At 32.2% G+C, this 19,388-nt stretch overlaps 1 protein-coding gene across 2 annotated transcripts in view; it reads left to right on the top strand.

Annotated features, from left to right (window-relative positions):
- The window catches only part of LOC116774935 (C-terminal-binding protein), a 50,591-nt gene that overhangs the window by 3,152 nt on the left and 28,051 nt on the right, over positions 1-19,388 (top strand). For both annotated transcript variants that reach the window (XM_032667723.2, XM_032667722.2), the window contains exon 2: positions 17,208-17,247. The gene's annotated coding sequence lies outside the window, so the exon portion shown is untranslated. The remainder of the gene's footprint in view (positions 1-17,207; positions 17,248-19,388) is intronic.

The raw sequence follows: 19,388 nt of genomic DNA, 5'->3' as shown, positions 1-19,388 counted from the left end.
GTGCAATGTAAATGATGATCAAAGCTGACATTTCTATTGTAAAAAATATCATCGACTCTACATACTGAATAGCAATTAATTTATGGTTCTATCTTAACAAAAACATCTCAAGCGGCACGACCATAGTTAGCCCGATACTTCTCTGTAAATACGACTCACAGACCGCATCCGTTCACACACACACATACACGTATACAACCGGTTCAGTCTCTAGATCGGCAATCGATTGTGCCGGCTTTTAGTATTCGCCTTTAATTCCTACACATATTGTGGCCATTTTAATATATAAAACTCTCTAGCGACTCATGTTACAGATCACTTTACTTAATTATAATCTTTAGATTAATTTAAAAATGTTAAATATGTTTTAGTAATAGTTACTCGTTTTTATTTCATATTGACGTTATAAAACTCCAAGTCCAATTGAAAAATCAATTAATTAAAGCAATCTTTCAGAGCGTCGTTTTATATGGAAACCTTTATAAGCAGCTAATTGTATTTTAAGCGATCTTTTTGTTTTAGTATTGACCAGACGTTTCCGTACTGAAAACTGAGGGTTTCGAAGTTTTTAATCATATCAGACTCGTGACGAGTTGAGAACTAAGTTAGACGTAAAAATGTATACTTTGATAAATGTTAGTAATACCAACCTTGTTATAAATAAAAATCATGACAGAAAATTGCATTACGAAATATGAATATTTATTATATTATTTAATTATCATATTCTAATTGGAAGATGTATTTGATGTGATATTATTTAATAAAGGTGTGTGTGTGTATGTTCAATGAAAAAAGATATTATTATTTTAAGTTTTTCGTCTTTACAATAATAGACACTATGACAAACTATCTAAGAAGTCATTCAGATCGTCTGCCGGCTGGCCATTATAAGATAAATTGCATTCTCATTTAGCACAGACACAGGAAGTTTACACTTAAACGTTGGAATTACCGACAGTTTTCAGTAGTTTTCCACGTATATTATAATATTTACATAGGAACTTCTCATACAAACCTTTCAGTTTGAATTTTAAATAATATTAATTTGTAATTAACATTTAGGTATTCAATTCCTACATATGTTTAAAATTAAGTTTACGTCTTCGTTACTCATTTATCTTCAACAGTTTTAAAAGTATGCGCATAAATTACGCGCTCAGAATTAGGGATGTGTTCATAATATATATTTTTTCGACAATGGACTATTAAAGCAAATCGGTTTCGTCCATCAAACGAGGGTATTCCCCCGTTGATACATATTTTTTCTGCCTATGTTGTCCTTTGTAAAGATAAAACATTTGTACAGATAACATTAAAAGATTGTTTTAAATTTTTTGTTACTTTTCGTTCTAGAAATATATCGTCTCAGGACAGTGACAAATAAATTTTGTTATCTATGAATTTCGTTACTATGCCAGTACATGATGACGTCACGCTTCAGAAGATTACAAGCCCCAGATAATAACCAAAATGCATATATATTTTTTAAATCTACTTGACGGTCAGATAAAGACATCGTTCAATATTATTAAGACGCGCCATAATTCAAGTGACGTAAAACTTTATTACAGGAGCCCCTCACCCAACCCTGCTCCGTACAGCCCCTCGCCCCGGGCGGAACCCCCACTTACCGAGCCATTAAAATTGTAATTACCAAACGGCTTTATGTATTATTGCCGAAATGTTGTCATATTTATTTTCACCCGAATTTAACTTATTTTATATATAAATATTAATTGGATGTTTATTATTATCAAATTAAATAATTTACATATCTATGTCTTTGCGTTGTATAAATCATCTGATATCATCAAGATCTAATGTCCAGACGTAACAGTGTTATAGAATTTTAGCGGTACGTTAAAAATAAAACGATCTATGTTTAAGAGATTTATCTCGTTTTTATTTTAGTATCAGACTATAGGAATGTTCTAAGAACAGTCTGTGATATTAATTTTAAATATATAACATTAATTTGTTGTGATACTAATGCTGAGAACTTTTGATGTATTTATCTTCACTTTACTATTGAAGTAAACATTTCACTGATTACTATTATTTATTATCAGTTATCGTTGTTTTAGTATATAAACATCCGTTATATATAAGTATATAAGATAAAAGTCGGAGTTATATCCACGGCATCATATAAATATATTAAAATCTTTTGTATTACGGTTCGTCATATATATACTATAAACTAATTACATCAATGAAAATAGATTTTCAAAATGTTTTAAATTATTTTATATGTTACTTAATCTCTTAATGACTTTCTCTCTCAAGACATACATTTAAATATGTATATGTGTTTACAATTTTCTTCTCAATCAATTAAATTTTATTAAACATGTCATTCCATTTACCAAATTCGAACACTTTTAACAAAATGTATCTCAGGAAATTAAGTCAATTCAGTTTAAACCAACGTATATGTCCATAAAAGGCTATGATATGGACCAAATTGTCCTTTAAAATACAACTGTTATTGTTAAACAATTCGAATGTCTGAAATACGCGAAATTAAATTCCAACACAAAATTTTAGAACCATTAACATTTAAGCCAATTTATAATCTATTTATTGCTTTTGCACATTAGTGTTGATATTACACTTGCAAGTTGTATAGTCGGTGGGAAAGCAATTTTATTAATATGAATATAACACAAAGGAAGTTTGGTGTCCCTTGAGTACTTGGGTTCTAACCCATTGGGATGCCTTCCTTCACATGGCAGATTATTTATTACTTATGTATTAGTAATTAACGTATTGTTCTGTAAATGTACACGTAGTTAGCTTTACATATTATGAAAATAAAACTAATCATAGTTTAATCAAAGATAATTCTTCTTGTCTATATTATATTTGATCTGCTAAATTACATGTTATGCTTTTACTTTTTTTTTATTATTATTATAATATTAATGCCAATTATTAGATTAGATCTAAAGGTAAACCACACAATATGTAACGACGTACAACTTAAAATAAATTTCTTTTTTACTGTGAAATCTTCGAATCCTATGTGATTTTAGTATAAAGAAGCTTAGTTCAGATTCCAAACAAAAATTAAGTCTTAATTGTTTTTGGTAGTATTTCCTTAATTGCGGGTCGATCATACAAACTTGCACGTATGAAATAAGTAGCATGGAATGTCAAACGTGAATTGCTACCGGATTATCGAAATACCACAGCTTTATATTGAGCGTGTCTGTCTCTATGTGAGTGTCGCGGGGGCGTGTGTGTCTGTATGTATGTGTGTATCTGTGTGTGTGTGTGTGCTGCAATATTTAAGGTTATCTAAAAATAATACGTTGCGTTGGCTTTATGTACGTAAGAGATTTTTTTTTGCAAGATGTCTGCCATAAGGCGACTTTCAGGAAGAGCGATTTAGCAGATGCTAAGAATGCATCTGCTTAGGACGTTATTGTATGTATTCGTATAGAGTTTACAATGAAATTACCTAAAAAAAATAACATTTGCAGTTTTCAATGGTATAGATTAAATTTGATTTAAATTAATATAAATTCGTAGTCATTGTCATATTATGCTTCGCGTCGCACAACGATTAGCGCAAACTGTCCAGCAATTTATGTTTTGTTTAAATTTTCAAAAAGGCACGTAGACGTGTGAACTAACAGATGCATTTTTGTGAAAACAACATATATATCTCCAGTCTGTATACGTACGAGCACGATCTTACCATTGTCGACTGGCAAACGTCCGCATGGAGATAAAAATTTTATTGGCCAATTTCACAATCGTATATTATAATATTTTAGCGTGGTGGTGATGGGCTTTTACATAATGATTTAATTGTATCGACTGTTATGAGCTAACAAACACAGACCTATTAAAGATAATATGAGTAATCGAATACATGATAATAATATTCAAACAGAACAGTGCAATGGACGTTATTAGTACTAATTAATATACTTGTAAAAAATATAATAAATTCGTTTATATTGCTAATTTTATGTATCTAATGGTTGTATAATAAAAACGCCAGGTGTACATTTTAATTACTTGAGCCAGTTTAAGTAATAAAAAGCAAATTTATACATTTGGCAATCGTTTGGGCGTTGTCTTCGTCTTAGGTATTTGTGGATTCTGTCCATGTAGACAGTTAATGAAGGCTCAGAGCTGTGGTGTGGTCGATTGGATTTCGTTTGGGGTCAGGAAGGTGACCGTAATTGTTGTGACGATTTATTCTTCCCTTGCAATTATAAATCCTTGTCTTCGGTTTGTCCTAAATTTTCTTAGAAGCCTTTAAAACTTATTATCGATAAATGTTCATGCTATTAAACTTCATCGTCAATATATTATAATATTTCGGTACAGGAAAGTTTTAAAATCATACTTCTTTACTAACAGTAAGTAAACTTATTTGATTTTGTTAAAAAACTTTTGTGGATGGTTTTGTCTTCGGAAGTATTACAATTCAACTTTAACCTTGCCTAACGGTACGGTACCACGGTGAACTTTCCCGTTCAAAGTTTACTCTCTCCACCGAGTTGTTAAAAACTACAAGTCTGAAACTCTCCCCGTCAACTGAAATGTATTCTAAGTCGGCCACCTTCATCGTTTTATTGACAAAAAATATGTACGTACGTTACATAGAAAAACAAGTCGCTGAAGTCGAACGACGTCGAATTTGATATAAAGCTCGGTGCTGAGTCACGTAAGTGGCGGCCGTGGGGAGCTGAGTAGGTTCGTGGGGAGGGGGAGGAGGGAGGCGGGTTACCGGTCCGCTCAGCCAGCTATTGTAGTATTGTGGAGGCACGTTGTTTTTGCGGAGAATGGTGTGTCAGCGACACACTAGAACGTGAGGCCGTGATGCGACGCTCGCTGATATGTAGGTTTTTATAACGTTACCTTACTTACTATGTTATATTATAAAGAAAGATTTATGCCCCGCTTACTAGGAAACTAAGTTTTTATACAATTTCTCAAAAGAAAATTCGTACACATCAAGTTTTTTTATTAAATTAGTATGTCGACAACTTCCACGCTGTATCCTGTTTTATTTGATTAGTTTGACAAATATGTGAGTATGTAACGATTCATGGATTTTTAAATATCATGAGCTGTTAGATGTTCCTATGTATATTAATTTCTTTTATAAATATAATTGTAAGTATATAGTCTCTTAATAATTGGGTTCCAAGGGAATCGTTACAAAAACTTTTGAACGTCGAAAACAAATAGTTTTCTCTATAAGAACTATAATAGTTCCTAAGCTATTAGTACGTAGTCGGATGACTCAGCTGGAAGCGAAGCGGGCGACAAAACTGTAAAAGGCAATTACTTATTCTACTCAAAGTTGGCCACGATACGTCTGGGAGCCATTGGAACTGTTTGAAAATTTTATTTAAAACACGAACCATTAACCATAGTTGGATAATGTTATGTAGTTTGTAATGTTACTTGAATAACTTGCAGCTCACCTTAGTTTTATTATATATTACGTCTGATTACTATACTCTAGTTTATACTTCATATGTAACTATTATAATAAATATTCATATTATTAACAAGGGCCGTAATAATTTAAATAATACTTATATCAAAAGACGCCGCCCATAGTTTTGTGAACGGGGAAGTTTTATCTTATCTTTGCACCGAACGTACTAGCAGATGATAGCGTTTAATAAATATAGATATAATTATATAGTGTAATAGTGACATTGTCGTTTTTCACTTGCAATTTAACTTTTTATTATTATTTATAGATCTACGATTACTATACCTTTTATGTCCCTACTAATATTATAAATGCCGAAGTAACTCGCTTCTGTCTGTCTGTCTGTTACGTTTTTATACTTAAAACACTAAACCGATTATAATGAATTTTGGTAGAGAGATAGATAGAACCCTGGAGAAGGACACAGGCTCCTTTTTATCCCGATGCCGAACCTTGATCTCGCCCCCAAAAATACATGAGTGGAACCATGAAGTGCAGTTTGGGTTCAGTGGCCGCTAGTGGCGGAGAACAACTTTGATTTTCACGCAGATAAATCACGTGAAAAAGCTTGTATAAAAATATGTATACATATATATATCTCTCAAGATTGATATTGAGTTGATATAAAATAATATCTAGAATAAACAAAATTTAGGTTTGGGTAAGCCTAAACTAAGTTAATATATAATTTATATAACTTTTGATAAATATATTATACCATATATAGAATAACAGTGATTCAGTAGAGAGTTAACTTTGTTCTAGACTATCGTGTGTAATAGATTAATATACTGTACATAAGAAAGATAAGGTAAGAAGCTTATACAGAAAACAAATGTATAAGAAAAAGTTACCTAAATTATTGTACAGAGAAGTATCTTTATAACAAAAAATGTTATTTCACACTACCTCATTAAACGGACAGAATTACATGTATTGAAATGACGAGGTAGTCTTCGAATGTTGAATAAGAAACTGTCGGATAAGTGAAAAACCGTTAATGCTTTGTCGGTGTCGGGATTCGACGTAAACATTATTTATATACAAACGCTTAATGAATTACAATTATATAATCTAAATATGTATACCTTAATATTTACTTTACAAAAAGGTTATTTTTATATTACAAATATCTCCTAGTCTTTTTTATGTAAACTTATTCTCGATTGAACAAAATTTGTTTAATCTTTTTATATATAGTTATAATTCCATAATATTTTATGTATGTGGAACCCCAACCTTGTGTTTTTAAAGTCATTTATTATTCTTGTTACGTATTTTTAGTTTTAATTTTTAATAGTAAATAAATGCCCGTCTTATCACGGATATTACAAAAAGAATTGGTTACGGAGAATGTTGTATTTATAATAATGATAACATACATACACGTGTAACATGTAACGATGTGTCTGCTATTTTATGCATTTCTTCGATTAAATTTTTTTAAAATGATCGTACGACAATACGTTCCCTACTGTGTGATTGTTATAATGAATCAATAATTATATTCCAAGAAGTTAATTTAAATGTTATATAAAATCATCGGAAGTTAATAAATTTTAAAGTAATTCTAGTGTTGAACATTAAAATGTCTATGACAATAGCGGCTGGCGACACATTTTCCTGGGCGTGTGACGCAAACATCGACTATCGCTCGGCTGGTATCCGGTAACGTGGGAGATTGTTTTCTTATATGAATTGTCAAGGAAATTAATGCAAGGTTTTTATTGAATGTAAACCGCAGTCTTGAGAAATTATAATGAATAAATATCATAGTTCCAGCTGTTTTATTACCGTTTAAGTAATTTAAAATCGATTGAATATTAAATAGTCACGAGACGTGATAAATACTCGTAATAAGGGAGCGTCTTAGGAATAGAGCGAACATTGCAAAAAGTCAAGGAAAGGTACAGTCGGCTTACCCTTTGTGGGGATTTTGCGCAAAGTTGGCAAAAAGTCTATGTGACGGCCTTCAGCTACCGGCTTCACAGAGAGCTTTAAGTATGGGAATGACAGACGAGGCTAGAGATAAAACTAATTAATGTACCCTATCGCACTTAGAAATATAGAATAATATGTTACTTGTAAGATTCCTTAACAGTAGAAAATAAGTAAAATTTAAATACGATTCCGTTAAGTACTATAATGTTTACCATAAGGAAAATTTTCTGTTTTAATACAAACCACTCAAGTACTGTTAATGGTTTGAGACGAGATCGTTTTAGAAATTGTGCTAACGCTATCCAATACTAGAACCGTTATATTATTTGATACGGAGTGTCATAGTGATTGATCGATGGGTTTACTGTTGCCATCCCATATATGTAAATACATATATATTGTAACTAGCGTTTATACTTTATATATAAAATATATACCAGTACAAATACTACTACAAACAATACGTTATATACGCAGTTTGTATAAATATTTTTATTATATATGGGTTTGATACAAAAGCCAATAAACGTCCAACTAAGTTAATGCTTTCTAAATGTTAATAAAATAGCAATAAATATTTTTATCGATAAGACTATACGCGGAATCTCGAAATACCTACTCCTTACAGCTATGCAATTTAGAACAGGTTCTTACGCCAGGTGTAGCTCGGACCGGATTGTCCCAAGACCATTAAAATGTTGAGGAAAGAAAAAAAAAAGAATTATGTTCGGTCGAGTAATTAGTTGTGTGTTGATCATTAACGACGTCACTAGTGTATATAAATTAGTTTAAAATTAAAAAAAATCATATTGTTTTTATATGAATGTTTAATTATTCCGTCTCCAGTATGAAAGGAATGTTTTAAATTTTAGGATATGTCCGATAAGAGCTTAGTTATATTTTAATGTTATCGAAGAGTTATCACACACCGGTTTTAGCCGGTCGCAGATAACGTTTATTGTTTATACTTTGAATGTATTAATGGTCGATTTCTTGCAACAATAACTGTTATAGATCAAGTCATACACGAGATGATTGACTGTTCATTAAAGTTTAACCTTATATGAAAACTGTGGGAAATTTATCGTAGGATTACCTATATATTTTATTATATATATATATATTTTATTATATATATATATATTTTATTATATATATATATAATTTTTCCACTTTGATAAGGAATCGTGACGCAATCACATTGTCTTGTACGTAATGAATTTATATTTGTTACATGTTTACGAATACAATCTGACATAAATGGGGTTAAACGTGCTCACTCTATATATGTTTACTACAATATAAGACAGTAATGCCTTTTTAAACAGGTTTTTTATATTTGTTCTAAGTCTGTTGTCTAAGTTACAGAACTAACTGTAAAGCGTCAGAGAAACCAACCCCGTATGTTGGTTTTTTCATGGAAGAACAACAAATAACCGTACATCAATACGTCTTCACAAAGTATCTTTTTTATAATATTAAGTAAGTAGTAATGTTTACATTTTATGTACCATTTATAATGAGAATTAATTGCAGCATCGCTAAACTCCATTTTCTGTGGGATATTTAACAATCCATTACTATATATAGTTCATTTGTAACATGGTATGTAGATATATATAAAAAATAAAAATATATTCACATTTATAATAATATTATTACTACTCTTAAGTTGAGTTTGAGTGTACGCATCTAGAAAATATAATAATTCAGAAACCGTCACGTCAGTTTGAAGGTCTCTCCACGTAATATGTCAATTATCTACATTGTTTGTCTAATATTTATTTAACAATGTAAAATTTTGCACATGAAATCGGAATTATTGGTTATATGTAATTTTAATTTTGTATGAAATGCGAAAACTTCTCATGGTCTTTATTACAGATAAACGCTATTCGTAAAAAACCTTTTTGTGTTTATAAAATCAATAATATTGTACATAATGGTATAATTATGATGGTTAAAATATATTATAAATATCGCCATATAAATGATATATGTACATAGTATATATATAAATTTACAAAATTCAGAACACTGCTAAATAAAGGCGACGTTGTGAAAAGAATGTTCGAACTGCTGTCCCGGAGGGTGAGTGGGTGTGTGTGGGGGTTGAGGGTCGCTCAGCGCCCAAGGTCACCGCCCCAATACCTAACGCGATCTAACTGTCGCCGGGTCGAGCGATTAACAAACTACTAACATACATACATGTTATATAAGTGTTCGAATAATAGCAGGACTAGCCATAATGAACTCGATGAGAACTTTATAATTAACTTGAATGACTTCATATAATTATTTATATGAGGTTTTTATATACAATGTGCATATATTTAATATATGTATATTTTTTTGTTCTGTGATCGCTTAGAAACATACCATTTTTATAAATATGTTATTTATGTATATTAAAAATGTTTACGAATAAATTAATAATTATATATTATAATGCTCTTACTTAAAATGTATTATTATTAGAATCGCTTGAGTCGGCGTGTCTGTTTGTAATTGTGAAGTATGTCAAAAATATGTTTGGTTATTTAAATTGAATTGTTTAATTTAGGTTTATTGAACATTTTAACAGCTCGTTGTATTTTCGTATAAGTGTATAATATGACGAGCTGTGGTGTGGTGTTGATTCAATGTCTGGTGTCACATTAATGGCTGGCGTCTCCACCGTCCACCCCCCTCTAATGTTTTTCATGGAAAAAATGTCGTTAAAACAGCTGGGTTTCCATATACTGAACATAATTATGATGTATTTATAGCCATGTGTTAATTCTGTACCATACAATTAAACGTATGGGTTTTTCCTATTCGGAAGGTTTCTCTTTGTCGTGTGTTTTTGAAGCGCTTGATAAATATTTTATGTTAATATACAAGTTAGTTGTATCTGGTTATATTATTATTATTATATTTAATACAAATATTTGTTTTGAATTACTTGTGTCTGTTACCTTGTACTCCCCTTGCTTGTAAACAAACATCCGTCAAAGTAATTAGTTTGCAAAGCTTCATATTTGGTCATGTAGAGGACTATATGTATTAATATGTATGTTCCATATAAAACCTATATAGTATTTAATTCCTATATTTCTTTGTTAAGATAATTTCAAACAGTTTTATCTTAGTTCGACTCAATTTTCGAATTTAACAGGGCCTTATAAATTTATTAAATGAAAGTAAAACATCGGTTAAAATATAAAACGCACGAGCCAAGAAACTTAGAATGTGACGACGTCAGTAGCAAAAAGATTTTCCTTTGTTCTGATGTTACACAATTTGAAATATGTCAAGTATTTATACGACGGAGAGTTCTCACACAGTCGGACGGTTTTGGATATTGTCTGTATTGTCAAGACATTTGCATAAGACTTATATACACGTTTGTATAACACAATGAATATGTAATAATGTTAATAAAACATATAAATAAATAATTATATCACAAAAATGATGATGTCGTTCTCATATAAATCATAAACAAGTATAAGTTTTGTTGTCTTTATATTATAATATTATGTATTGACAATAATTTCGCGTTAAACAGCCTTGTCTCGCTTCTCGTCGCGCCACGTGGTGACTTTCATGGCTCTTAGCAACAAGGTGTGTTTGGAGGCGGGTGCGGGGCGGGGGGCGCCTCAATATATACGTACTGACGTCATTTATGCAGTCGGAGACTCTGAGTTTGTATAGGACAGGACAGGCGTCTGTTATTATTAATAGGTATTATTGCTAGCAGGAAAACGTGTCTTAAAATAGTCATACCAATTGTGCGACCGGCGACCGTCATTATTCACTTTTTGCCTTCGTCGGACAGCGTTCAATTCGGTTTGTAGTTTGGGTGTTTATTTTTTTCTGTTCCGCTCTCCGCTCCACTCGATACGACCGTTGTCATATTCGAACGAGCATTTCGATTTCCGCACTCGAAATGGCCGTAGTGAATCACAAAAAAAAGTGTATTCCGAAAACCATTACGAAGGGCTCCCGCTTCATTAGCTGCCTTTGTTTATGGCTTTCAATGTATAAAGTTAAAAAATATTATATATATTCTTTTTATATTATTCACAAATCTCGTCAATGTTTCGTATCGAATAATATATAATATAATAAAATGTAAGTTGTGAACGTGAATATGATTGTTTTAAATAAGAGAAGTACTGACGGTCCTGAGAGCTGGACCAATTCAATAAACTCGACCACAGCCGCTCTCAATAGAACCGCCGAGACGTATCCGTTATATGTTTATTGCTTTGTACACTCACTACATGGAGACTTACTCATTGTGTTCCTCTTATTGATTGTGTCCATCTACTGATACTCACATACGTTCTACATGCCCTATATACACAATACACATTTATCATACGATAGTTCGAAATGCTTAAATATTGTTATATAGCATATAGTAGTTCGCGATCTCTCGTGACCTTCCATTACAGTTCGTATTGTGTGAACGACGTTAAGTAACGCGACAGCGGTCGCCTTCAATAAAACAAACACGTGTTATCACATTCATTCTAGAACATTCGTCCGACCGTCCATCTCACACAGCACACTCCTTACTACACTCTCCGTACAGCAACTGTAATCGTGTGAGCCGTCGGCAGATCGTACGTTAACCGCTCGCCGCGTGTCCAATTTATATCTTGATCGATACGCTCCTACCTGCCGGCGGTGACGTCACCACACGTGGCACATACAAACGGACATTTGATTGTGTATGTCTCATTATATTACACACACATAATCATCACAACACTTATACCTGACCGGCTAGGACCGAGCTTAATACGCTATTAATGTAATTATTATTATTAACGGGCTCGTTACACTTAAGAGGTTTATGAATCGGAGCAGCGACATGATAAAAGATGAATAACATACAGAATACGTTGCACGATACATTCGTACGCTGACACGTGTAGCGGACATGGGGATCATACAGGAGGTGTCCTCCAGCGGGGAGGGTTTTATAGTACAGACCATGCCTCTCACAGTCGACTTTATACACATACATAATATAAATGTACCGAGCACTCGTTGATTATGCTTACGTGAAGTCGTTCAGTGACCTTGCGACGCGTCAGCGCTGTTGAACCGCTGACGATTTACGACTAACCTATATATAAATATATATAATATACATGTGTATTATTATTGTCTGTATCGAATTGTTTGATTGTATTTATTTTTATCGTTGCATTAAACCTTGCTACGATATGTAAAGTGTTTGTTATCAAACTATGAAGTTTAATACTCGACTCGAACATGGCTATCCAGTAATATTCAGGTAGTGTTTATTCATGAGGTTTACTTTGAGGAGTTTGATGTTAATTTTGCATGTTGTTTGCCGTCTTAGATATTTCATAACTCATGAGATGTGTTGAAAACATTAATTGGGTTTACGATTTACAGACAGAAATTTCATGGCGTCTCAGATCCGCTTATGAGAACTAGTTGAGGAGTTTGATTTGTATAAATGGAATCCATTAATTATATATGCGTAGTGATTTCATACAGGCTTATGATTGTTATTTTATTACATATAAATAGTATTTTGTAACATGTTCACAAACCGTACACGTATTATAAATGTAATACGAAAAAAAGGACTAAGCTTACATTAAAAAGATTAAGTTCTATTAACTTTCTAAATACATATGTTTTTTTTTCTTTTTCAGTTTTAATTCAGAGACTTTTTGTTCTTAATATGTTACGACATGCGAGAAATAAAAATTAACTCGTACGTGTAAAATATGCCCATGTTTTATTTTTTTTTTCTGTGAAGTATTCCCTTCCTTCAATATACATACAAATATAAAAATATAAAACGCACAAAAAATCATTTCTTCTGAGACACAAATATAAATATATGTGTTATTAAAAATATTAAAACATCTTTCGTTATTACTTTATGAATAACGTTTTTACGGCTAAAAAGAAACAACTTTAGAGATCCTCAATATTTAATAGTACCGAGAGTTAGCTATATATAGTGGAATTCTGTTTTGTTCTATACTCAGAAATCATAAATTTTTAACACAATATAATTCAAGAGTCGAGAGACATTTAAATTTTAAAGCAATAATGTTCATCTTATTTAATAACTAAGTAGTCCAATTCTTTAAATATAACTACTATTCGACTATAGGCGAGATAAAAATTAATTATGCATAGTTTTTAACAGGCCACAGAAAAAATTGACGAAACACCTCAGCAGACGACCGATGATATTATAAATACTATTAAGGTTCAGATTATATATTCTCGGCTATATAAAAATGTAGCTTAAAACGTGAGCCCTCCTCACACAATACATACAGAACGTGTCTGTAATGTAAACAAGTGGAAATGTTCACCTAATGATGTCACACTGATAAACTTTATTTGCGATTCTCGCGAGTATACACACACACACACACGCAGACGTCGTACTATAACGAGATTCTCATATTTATTCTAGTTTTCTCACTTATCTGTAGTATTTGTACATAAGCTTATTTCTCATGCGACGTTAATTACTTTTATAGTACAAAGATTTTGTGGTACTTTCTGGTTAAAACCGTGTCACTCAAGAATATTTAAGACTAATAATTAATCAGATTTTAATTTTTCAAGCATTCGGGTCTTGTGTTTCATATTTTGACATATAAACTTTAATATATCTCATTACGAGTTTTTTGAACTCAGTCCTGGGTTACAACGAACACAACATTAAATAAATACTTATAAAGATATTATATGAAAACTAAGGTGCGGGATTTCATTGATGAATCTGGAGAAGAACGGAAGTAACTACTAAAAAAAAAGAAACATGGCTGAAACTCCAAGTATATGATATATGTATATGTGTACATATTAAAAGATAGTTAAGATATACAATGCATTAGAGAGGTTATGTGTGTATAGCAAAATCTTAAGAGTATGTTATACGTTATGTGTATCCCTCCCCCCTCCCTCTACTTTCTAACCTGACGCTGCTCGACCTAGGCCACCACAACTTTCTTTGATCCCCGTCCTGTGTGTGTGGACTGTAGACCGGTTAGAATGTATTCAGACTGTGCCGAGCTCGCTCTCACACATAGTAAATAACTTGTCGTTGCTTAGTCTCCTGTAACTTACAGTTGGTTTTATAGATGTTAGCTTGAACTATAGAAGCTTTAGCTACTGCATTGTCTTTAATTTTTCTCCTATATTTTTTCACACAAATTAAAATTTTTGCAGCTTATACGGCGTAACAAGCAGATAGACATACATTGAATTTCCGTATTCATAAAACTGGCGGTATTATTAAATAGTATTACAATGTATATACATGTTTATAAACAACAGTACACCAATTCACTACATCAGTGGAGGTGGTCAACCGCCTGTGAAAGTTACCTTTCAGTTTGTTTATGAATACAGTGGATCAATTCCTATAAATTTAATCACGTTGAATAACTATGATACTTACTCTATAGTACAGTGTCTTGATAATACTAGTAAAATAAATTATATAATGTTGATCAGTATTGAATAATGTTACTATATGTAAACATGTAACATGAAGACTACATTATAAAAATATTGCTTTGTAATCAATTAAAAATGTATCCGTTTGTTAGCAAAATTTAATGCTTTGTTTGTAAATCACGCTCACGTTTTGTGTCTCATTACGTTATATAATACTTATAATTGTATTATGTACATGTGACGCTTGCTGCTTACGATAGTATATTAAAAATACGATGTATAAATAAATTATTGCGCGCATCACAATACGATGCTGTCAGTGTCCAACTAAAAATATCACTCTAAACTCTTGGCAGTACATAATATAGTGTTAACTGGTTGATATATAGCCAACAATTCATTTATTATATATATATACATATACATATATACTAATAGATAATTTTAAACAGGTAATAAAAAATGTTTTAACTGGAAGGGATTTATGTGGGAGTGTTGTATGATGTAAAAGTTTATTTTATATAATAAGTTATCAAGGAGCGTTCGTTCAGATCGTTCGTCTGCCGTCAGCCGGTGTGATGTTCTCATGTAACCGTCAGTCGACCTCCGTGAAGGCCGTGCCCGGCTTTTATTGATTTTTTTTATGCGCATTGTCCATACCGTACCTATCCCGCCCCCTGGCTCTGTTGCTAACTCGATCGTTGTATTAGTTTTTGTTATCGATACTCGATACCTACACTATTTAGGTAGTTAGGATGACTTGGACTAAAGCTGGATCTCCGATATATATATGTATTACTATAAGTTATAAAGTATGTTAGTCTCGTATCATAATACTGTTTACGTACAAATTGTTTTGTAACTTGTTAGTTTGTTGATGCCTATCGGTGTTAGTAACCCATGAGATGTGGTCGGCCGAGGCTCGTCTGAAACATTCCCCTGTTGGTAATACAAGCCTCTTAATGAATATTGAAGTTATTTAATAAGGCTGTTTTACAAGTGCTCGCTGAGAGAATCTACGAAATATCATATTATCCAAATCTTTTGTATCATATTGATCTAAAATTTTAAAATTAAATTGTAGTTAAATTCAACTAATAATAACATTGGAAAATCATAATTATTATGTTTTTATTTACAATTGATACTGAATTAAGAAGTATCAATATAAAAAATATTATTTCGACAAAAAAATCCTGTCATTAGACAAGTCTACCAAATGTATGGGTCATTAACCTCTGCAATATACACGTATACTACTACATATACATATTATAGTTTTTACGAACTGTCATACTACATTTACACTCTCGCCTCGTACCTCGTCTCGTATCACAGCTAGCAACCTCCCTCGCTCGCACCGCCGGACGCGAACGCTGCGAGGCGCGAGACAAGACGCGAGTCGAGCGACTATTAACACTCACCTTGTGCTTCGTCTCGTGACTCGTACCCAAATGTAATCTACTATTAGTGTTGACGTATATTTGTTTGTAACGTTACAGTTTATTATAAAAACGTGGACCTCAAAACGGAAGAATTACAATTAATTAGTAAATCTACTGTGATTGGATTTATTTTACAGGATAAAAAGAATAGTACATACTTATAACTTAATATTAAACAAACAAAACAACAGAAATCTTAAGTTAAGTAATTAGTAAGATTTCAACGAGTGTTTCCGTCTTCCACTTCCTTAATTACACTGAGGGTAATTTATATAATATAACCTAATTAATCGTAAGTTATTTATTGGTATGACAATGGAGAACTTATCAAATAATATTTAACTATCAATCTTAGAGTTATATAGGTGTGACAAATATAATTTCATGAATTTGTCTTGTAAATCACTAAGCAATTAACAATTAAGTGACAACTGTGGATCTTAATATATAAGTAAATGTTTTTAATTATATTTATTTTGACTTATATAATCAGAAAAAAATATATGAATATGGCTTTTTAGAAGGCAAACAGCGTCATCTCTTAATTGTCTTCGCTAAATGAGTAGACAGAAACTTAGTGGCGCACGAGAGAATGCACTTAAGGCAGGTTATCTTTGCGACGTTTTTTTTGCCATACATACATTGTCAGCACTGGTTCCGAGTAGATTGTTGCTGGGTCCGATTTAAGTTTATTCTGGTTGAAACTGTATCCCAGATATTTTTGTTATTTTTAAACTTTAAAGTATAATTTATATATATATATATATATATCTCTTTAAATTGTATAAAAGTCAGATTGTATAATTGATTGATAATCATTGATATTGTATATTACATAAATATTTATATTATGAAGAATTAAAACATTGAAACATTTTTCTACTTTGTTGCAGTTTACAAAAGGAGCCGCAGCGGTGTATATATTAAAAAACAGTAAGTATCTTAAATTATTATAAACGGATCCGATATATTAATACATATACATTTTTGTTCACAATAGACCGTGATCACCAAATGATAATACCTCGCTCATAGAGCGACCTGTACCTTACAGCATACTATACATGTAGGATATATCCCCACCACAAATCATCACTAGAACAACTTTGAAAGCGACCACCCATACCGGGACGCAATGCAACCCTTCGTCTTACAAACCCCCCATACACACACACGCACACCATTTGATATATCCTAACAAATAAATCTTCATAGTTGCTGCTTGGGGACGTCTCCAGCTTGTTATATAGTATACTATATAATTTATCTTACCCGTTAATAGTAGTTAAGTATCGCCTTGAAGCAAAGATCAACTTGGGGATATATTTTAAATCAAAAATTTTTTTAGTCATCTTTAGGAATAACTATTATTATTCGCATATCATTATTGCTTACACTATTCTAATGTTTCTAGCAATCATTTAAATTGTAAATGCAAATTTTTATCACTTATTCCTTCATTAAAATGATTGTTTGGTGTACAACGTGTATGTATATCTGTGTGTTTTCTAACGGAGAATGTATCCCACAATGACTCTAAAAGTCTGTCGTAATTAATAGCCAGAGTCGTATTCTGTAATAAGAGATACAAAAAAAAATTTGAATTTTTAATGTCCTTAACTTGTGTACTATCAAGGTTAAAGTAATATTTAAATTTACTTACTTCTGAATTACATTCAGTGTTATCTAATTATCGAGGTATTTTTCACTGCAAAGAAATTATTACACGCATACATTTACAAAAACTAAGATTCAGCAACTAGAGCAGATATGTCTCCAAACTTTATCCCCCACAATATAAGTCATGGAACAATAACTCATGCATGGCACTGCTGTAACTATAGATAAAACAACTCGGTGTAACGTTTTCCGTTAGGTTTGCACATTTTTAGGATCCCGTCCCCGGCTGGCGCGGGCGGTAATTTAACACTGGGCAACCAGTTCCATACGTGATCTCCGGGAATGCCATCCGACTCGCTAATGGGTTGGAACCCCCCTCGGCCCCTCACACCCCACCCCTATCCCGGCGTGCTCACCTCCCCCGCGGACGGACCTCTAACGCGGTTTTCATGTTCTGCAGCTTGAACGCCTGCAGATTTATATATATTATGTCGACTCACACGCGTTTGGGATCCATTTGATGACTGACTTTAAAAAAAGGGACTACATTAGTTAAAATTTATAGTAGTTCACTAGTCCGGCGAGTTAGAGCTATCTCAAATACTATATTTAAAAATAAAAACACTACGTTCGTCCTAATAACTCCAGCGAGATATATATATTTTTTTATTTTGTTTACACTCGATTTAATTCAGACCATGACATATGTAGGGAATATATATCACTATTCTAGTGATAGTTCCGAAATGATTGTTTAAATGGAACTATTCGTATTGTATTGTATTGTGTGTTTACAATGCAGTACAACTGTTTGATATGAGCGACATCAAGTATCGTGACCAAGCTCCATTATCGCCATCTTGTATCAATCGTGAATGATCCAATTTATTAATACAAGGTCGGACGTGTTTACAGCTATGGGTATCCCTGCGCTCATACTGGGAATGTAAAAAAAAAATATTATCAAAGTTTACGTGAACACTTGGAACTGGTCTCTGATAGTCATAAATACTAAGGTGTTTTAATCCCCTTAAGTATTCAATAAATAACAGCCGATAAGTATAAAGTAGAACATATAGTATAATGAATAGCTAGATGTTTTGATGAGTAATGACGGTAACTTCAATATAATATACACTTACGTCATGTCCAGCATAATATTATAATTAAATTAAGTGTTAAGGTAGTATGAGGGCTCTCGTTCCGTCTTCACTATGAAACAGGAGTCGGTGGTATGCGAGAGAGGATAACGGAATAAATACTATTGTGTGTGTGTGTGTGTGTGATACCGATGTATAACCTAACGCCCTAACCCATTGTAGGATATTTTCGATTATATTATACATGTGATATTTTTAATGGAGCACGTCGCCACAACGACAGAGTATACGTCATTTTACATTTTTACAAATACGTTTCTTGTAACATATATTAGAAAAGTGTATGTATGTATA

Source organism: Danaus plexippus, chromosome 23 (genome assembly GCF_018135715.1).
Source record: "Danaus plexippus chromosome 23, MEX_DaPlex, whole genome shotgun sequence".
Classification (NCBI taxonomy): Eukaryota; Metazoa; Arthropoda; class Insecta; order Lepidoptera; family Nymphalidae; genus Danaus; species Danaus plexippus.
This window is presented reverse-complemented; position numbering and strand designations above follow the sequence as displayed.